Genomic DNA, 7,500 nt, shown 5'->3' on the forward strand with positions numbered 1-7,500 from the left:
ATAGGCTATATATATATATATATATATATATATATATATACACACATACATATGTATACACATACACACATGTGTATATTATATGTATATATATATATATATAAATACATATATATATATATGTATATATATTTATGTATATATCTATGTATATATATATATATATATATATATATATATATATATATATATGTCTGTGTGTATATATATATATATATATATATATATATATATATATATATATATATATATATATATATATATATATATAAGTAAAAATAAATAAATACCTGTTTCGTAATCAAATCACTTTTTTTTTAAAGTAAAAAGATGAATAGGTAATTTATAAATCATCATGAAAGGAAGGACGAACGTCACTGATGCGGAATAAATTGAAAGGTAATAAATATTTTCATAGCTGTTTTATAGCAGTACTAAAAAAGAAGGAAATTGGGAAATGAAGTGAATTTCCATTCCTGCAAATTGTCCTGTTTTGGGATTTTGTTTATTCGTCCCTCCTGATGTTTGCGGACTTTGGCTGTCCGTGACTTTGATTTAAGAAAACTTTTATCGTAATTAGAGTCGATTGGCGTAGATGATGATATCGTAATTGCCTCATATTACAGCGTTTTCTTACTTGGTTCCTTTTGAAACGCATGGTACAGTTGACTTCATAAATTTATACACATCACAGTAAGCTCGGGAGACATTTGGCAACGCCGCAATATAGAGGGTGATATCCCTGCGTGACAAATACATCATTCACCAAATGACAGTAATGTTAATCAAGTAATGATAATAATCTATGGATTGTGTATTCCTACGATAAATTCAGAAACTTAATTCTTATAATTATGGAAATGAAAACCACCCTTATTTGTAAGGTGCCGTCCCTACATTGCAGCGTTGCCAAATGTCAAATGTACAGTCTCTATCTTAATAGATTTTGTGCTGTACTTTTCTGCGGTTGCCTTTACAATTCATGACTGATGCAGCATCGAACACAAGGAACATGAGCTAGGGCGTCTTTTAATTATGATAGTGAAAACATCTATAGTCAATTTTTTTTTAGCGAGGCATATTTGTACCGACTCGCAGCGGTACCCTTTTAGCTCGGAAAAGTTTCCTGATCGCTGAGTGGTTGGACAAGATAATTCTAACCAATCAGAGAGCAGGAAACTTTTCCGAGGTAAAAGGGCACCGCTGCGAGACAGTGCAAATGCACCCCATTAAAAAAGATTGAGTGTAACATTTAGTGTCCACACCTTTGCACGTGTATATGTTTTTAATTGAACTTGACCTCTGGAAACGAGATTGATTTACGTGATGCTGATACGAATTAAACACAATCTCAGCTTGCTTAATTAATTGTAACCGAGTCATTTTGAATTGGAATATTCATAGGAATATATGGATAGGCCTATTTAATGTTATTTCTTTAGTTTGCAACTTTGTAATCATCTTATCAGCGTAAATAAAAGAATCTTATTGTAGTGGCCCAGGTCTCGGCATTGTAGTGATAATGTCAGATAAGATTGTTATGATAAAATAGATTTTTTAAAAATCATATATTCAGATTGGTACTTTATCAATACATTATACATTTCCTAGGAGCAGTAGTATACAATTATCTTTTCATTGTAAAAGAATAGGATATTCTGATCCCCAGATTCAGTGCCAAGTTATAGTCTTTTCACTGTAAGTAGAAGGGTCAATATTAATTTTTGTTTCAAAAATTAATTTTCTTTTATTCAAATTGGTAATTTATCAATACATTATACATCCCCTGAGTTCAGTACTATACAATTATCTTTTCAATGTAAAAGAATAAGATATTCAGATCCTAAGATTCATTGACAAGCTATGATCCTTTCACTGTAAGTAAAAAAGTCAATGTTAATTTTTTGTCAAAAATTAATTTTCTTTTTATTTAGATTGATTAATTTATCAATACATTATACATCCCCTAAGTTCAGTACCATACAATTATCTTTTATTATTATTATTATTATTATTATTATTATTATTATTATTATTATTATTATTATTATTATTATTATTAGCCAAGCTACAACCCTAGTTGGAAAAGCAAGATGCTATAAGCCCAAGGGCTCTAACAGGGAAAAATAGCCCAGTGAGGAAAGGAAATAAGGAAATAAATAAATGAGAATAAATTAACAATATATCATTCTAAAAAAAGTAACTGCGTAACAGATCCCCAAATTCAGTACCAAGCTATGATCCTTTCACTGTAAATAAAAGTCAATATTAATTTTTTTCAGATTCAGTGGGTGGACGACAGCACCCGAGAGACCATCCGGACGGGGGCCGTCCAATACACAGAGAAATTCCCCGACAGGAAGCGGGTGACGGTGACGTCCCACCTGACCTTCACCCCTCGGAGGTCACACCCACAATTCTACCCTCACCTGCCTTACCTCCAATCAAGCCCTCACCTCTCCGCTCACTGGGTAAGTTCCCAGTAGTCTGAAAGTAACTAAGCCGAAAATGGCTGGTATCATGGTTTTTTTTTTAGATGTTCTTACCATTTTATTTTCAACAGTCACATAGAACATGTTCTTACCATCTTACTTTTAACAATCACTTCGAAGATGATCTTACCATCTTACATTTCACAGTCACTTAGAAGATGATCTTACCATCTTACTTTTAACAATCACTTCGAAGATGATCTTACCATCTTACTTTTAACAGTTACATAGATCATGTTCTTACCATCTTATTAATTCACAATCACTTAGAAGATATTCTTATCATCTTATTTTTCACAGTCACTTAGAAGATGATCTTACCATCTTACTTTTAACAGTCACTTAGAAGATGATCTTACCATCTTACTTTTCACAGTCACTTAGAAGATATTCTTATCATCTTATTTTTCACAGTCACTTAGATGATCTTACCATCTTATTTTTCACAGTCACTTAGAAGATGATCTTACCATCTTACTTTTCAGTCACTTAGAAGATATTCTTATCATCTTATTTTTCACAGTCACTTAGAAGATGATCTTACCATTTTATTTTTCACAGTCACTTAGAAGATGATCTTACCATCTTATTTTTCAGTCACATAGAAGATGATCTTACCATCTTACTTTTAACAGTCACTTAGAAGATGACCTTACCATCATATTTTTTCTGTCACTTAGAAGATGACCTTACCATCTTATTTTTTCTGTCACTCAGAGGGTGATCTCACCATCTTATTTTTAACATTCACTTAGAAGGTGATCTCATCTCCTAATTTTTCAGTCTCTTCTGGCGATCTTGATTGCGAATAAACACTTTTCACTATCTTATTACATATAGACCTCGCTGTCTTCTCTCGTCTCTAATTTACTCAGATATAAATACTTTTATGCATAAAACAGATCCTGGTCCTGCAAATAGCTGGGAATGGGAACTCTATTCACTCCCACCATAGAATCTGAAAAGATATAACAATCGTTAATATTTTATTTTAAATGTTCATTGCTGTTATTTTTTTTCCTTGTTTCTTTGCCTCGCTGGGCTATTTTTTCTGTTGGAGCCCTTTTCTCTGTAGCATCATGCTTTTCCATTTAGAGTTATTGCTTAAATAATAATAATGATAATAATAATAATAATCTATCTATCAGTGACTGAAAAATAGCCCTTCCCAATCAACTAAATGCAACTTTGGATAAGTGGATTGTACAGTCCAAATATTCTTTTTGTGGGGGGGGAAAAATTTGAAAATTGAGTTACTGACTCTCCTACCAGAGCGCAATTTGACTACAGTGAGAAGAAATCTAGTCTATCGTTTATGTATTGACAATTACAGTGATTGATATGAAAGCTCAATTAAAAAAAGTGACATATGGGTGGTCCTCCTCTTATCGTGATATAACTTGAACACCAACGAGAAATGGGGAATCTGCCATTTTCTACCTTTTTTTATGACTAACTATAAAGTTGAACACAGGGATTCCTGGTACACCTCGCTCTGTAGAGGAGTACCCATCCCCACCCTTACTGCACTGCGAGTTCCTGTACTGAGCTCCCCCCCTACAATTCCACTATCTCTTCGTACACTAGCTGTTTGGTTACTCGCCACGAAGTAAGGGTTCGTCACTTCTTCGGAGAGAGGTGTGCCAAGGACTCTTGTGTTCAACTGTACATAATCTACCGCACTGTAAATTTTCAGTTGCTACTTTCCTCTTGGTAAAGGTATAAGAGAGACTTTAGCTATAGTAAGGAGCTCTTCTAGGAGAAGGACACTCCAAAATCAAACCTTTGTTCTCTAGTCTTAAATAGTGCTATAGTCTCTGTACCATGGTCTTCCACTTTCAACTTTCTTGGATTAGAGTACTCTTGCTTGGGGGTACACTCGGGCAGGCTGTTTTATCTTATATCTCTTCCTCTTATTTTTGAATTTTTTATAGTTTATATGTGAAGAATCGAATCTATTATATTGTTGTTACTGTTCTCGAAAAATTTTGTTTTGATTGTATATTCTTCTCATGTAGTTTGTTTATTTCCTTATTTCCTTTCCTAACTGTGCCATTCTTTTCCCTGTTAGGGCCCTTGAGTTTATTGCATCTTGTTTTTTCCGACTAGGGTTATAGCCTGGCTAATAATAATAATAATAATAATAATAATAATAATAATAATAATAATAATAATAATAATAATAATAATAATAATAATAATAATAATAATAATAATAATAATAATAGTCACTAAGTTTAGGACATCATAAACGTCATTATGTTAGCAACTGATGAAAACCCGGATGTTTGAAGTTGATACAAGAGATTGTTAGCAATTTCCGCAAGGACATTCGTCACATTATAAAGAAATGGCTTAATGTTATTGTGATTCGAGCAACGTGGTGACTATAAATGTAAACGAAATTTTTAGTGTTGCATTTATTTGAATTTCTCTCACTTTCTTTTTATCCTGTTTATTATTTTGATATTTTTTCCATATTCAATATACTCCGCTCTCTCTCTCTCTCTCTCTCCTCTCTCCTCCTCTCTCTCTCTCCTCCTCTCCTCTCTCCTCTCTCTCTCTCTCGTACAAAATATTTATGACAAATATTGATTTTCATCTCTCTCTTTCTCTCGTTTGTGCAAAATACTTTCATCATTCTCTCTCTCTCTCTCTCCTCTCTCTCCCCTCTCTCCTCCTCCTCCTCTCCTCTCCCTCTCTCTCTCTCTCTCCTCTCTCTCTCTCTCGTACCAAATATTTATAGCAAATATTAATTTTCGTCTCTCTCTCTCTCTCTCTCTCTCTCTCTCTCTCTCCTCCTCTCTCTCTCTCTCTCTCTCTCTCTCGTACCAAATATTTATAGCAAATATTAATTTTCATCTCTCTCTCTCTCTCTCTCTCTCTCTCTCCTCCTCTCTCTCTCCTCTCTCTCTCCTCTCTCTCTCTCTCTCTCTTGTACCAAATATTTATAGCCAATATTAATTTTCATCACACACACACACACACTCTCTCTCTCTCTCTCTCTCTCTCCTCTCTCTCTCTCCCTCTCTCTCCCTCTCCTCTCTCTCTCTCTCTCTCTCTCTCTTGTACCAAATATTTATAGCCAATATTAATTTTCATCACACACACACTCTCTCTCTCTCTCTCTCCTCTCTCTCTCTCTCTCCTCTCTCTCTCTCCTCTCTCTCCTCTCTCTCTCTCTCTCATCAGTAAGCATCAGTGCCGGATTTTAATGAATATGAGTGAAAGGATTTTATGCATTCAGCTGAGGACCGCAAAACCACTTAATCTTTGGGAAATTGCAGTAGCAAATTTTGGATTTGATTTCTTTCGATTCTTCAAGGGAAATTAATAATTATAATATCATAGGAAAATACTATACTGTATATATTGAAAAGCTATAAATTTTAAAGAAAAATCTACTGTTAAAATGAATTAGAATATGAAAATAGAATTGTTCACGTCAGTTTGGCATCAGAAACGGTTGAGTAATTGTTTTAATTAAAATGGCTGTTGTGCGTTTGAGCACCAAATACTTTTTCCTGTAAGTAATATCACGAATGCGGAAATGTGACTTCGTTTATTACCAACATTATTTCCCTCTATGCAAATAGCAATAGTGATATTGTTTATAGCAAATAATACTTCTTTTGTATGTAAATATCACAGCTTAAATGCCCAAGATTTTTTTTTTTTACGTCTTCTTCAATATGCATAGGAGTAGATTTACTTATTACTTCTGCCAACGAAGTTAGGAGGAGGTTTTTTTTTATCCCCTGTTTGTGTTTGTTTATGTGTTGTGTTTTTGTTTGTTTGTGAACAGCTTCCTGACCAATATTTTAATCGTAGGGTAATGAAATTTGCAGGGATAACTTATGTAAAAAGCTGAAAATTATTAAATTTTGGAAGGTCAAGGTCAAAGGTCAAGGATACTGTTAGGAAAAATTTCCAACTCACGTAATCAGTCATAAGTTTGGACATCGTTGTCACAGAGACTTCAAACTTGGTTCATATTTGATTGTATAAAAATCCATGCAAATATTACATGTTAATTCAAGGTCGACCAAATGTTCGAGAAATAAGATGCCACTGGGGAGGTATGTACTCTACTGAGTGCCTCTCTAGTTTTAGATTGAATCATGGAACAATGATCCCTCTTGAATAATGTATTTAAGTTATATTTTAAATATCGTAAAATGAACTCTAATGTGGCTAACTAGTCTGATTATTTTAACTTTAATATTGTAAAATTTTATTTTATATATATATATATACATTGTATATATATATATATATGTATATATATATATATATATATATATATATATATATATATATATATATATGTGTGTGTGTGTATATGTATATATGTATATATGTATATATGTATATATACATATATATATAATATATATATATATTATATATATATATATATATATATATATATATATGTATATATATAAATATATATATATATATATATATATATATATATATATATACTATATATATATATATATATATATATATATATATATATAGGGGAGCGATGTTGAATGTTATGAGGTTATATGGAATTGGTGGATTAATGTTGCAAGCAATGAAAAGTTTCTACAAAGGCAGTAAAATGTGATAGGAAATAAAGTGAGCGAGTGGTTTCTAGTGGCTGAGACAGGGATGTGCGATGTCGCCATGGTTGTTCAACCTGTTTGTTGATGGAGTGGTGACAGAGGTGAATGCTCGAGTGCTTGGTCGAGGATGATCATGAATGGGAAGTAAAATCAGTTGCTGTTTGTGAATGATACTGTACCAGTTGCAGACTTGGAAGAGAAGATTGGTCAATTAGTGACAGAGTTTGTAAGTGTATATGAGAAGGAAGCTGAGAGTTAATGTGGGTAAGAGCAAGGTTATGAGATGTACGAGAAGGGAAGGTGGTGCGAGGTTGAATGTCATGTTGAATGTAGAGTTACTTGAGGAGGTGGATCAGTTCAAGTACTTGGTGTCCGTTGTTGCAGCAAATGGT

At 32.9% G+C, this 7,500-nt stretch overlaps 1 pseudogene; it reads left to right on the top strand.

The window, feature by feature from the left end:
- LOC137633147 (irregular chiasm C-roughest protein-like) overlaps positions 1-7,500 on the top strand; it is a 243,305-nt pseudogene that overhangs the window by 101,767 nt on the left and 134,038 nt on the right.

This window comes from Palaemon carinicauda, chromosome 42 (assembly GCF_036898095.1).
Source record: "Palaemon carinicauda isolate YSFRI2023 chromosome 42, ASM3689809v2, whole genome shotgun sequence".
In the NCBI taxonomy this organism is placed as follows: Eukaryota; Metazoa; Arthropoda; class Malacostraca; order Decapoda; family Palaemonidae; genus Palaemon; species Palaemon carinicauda.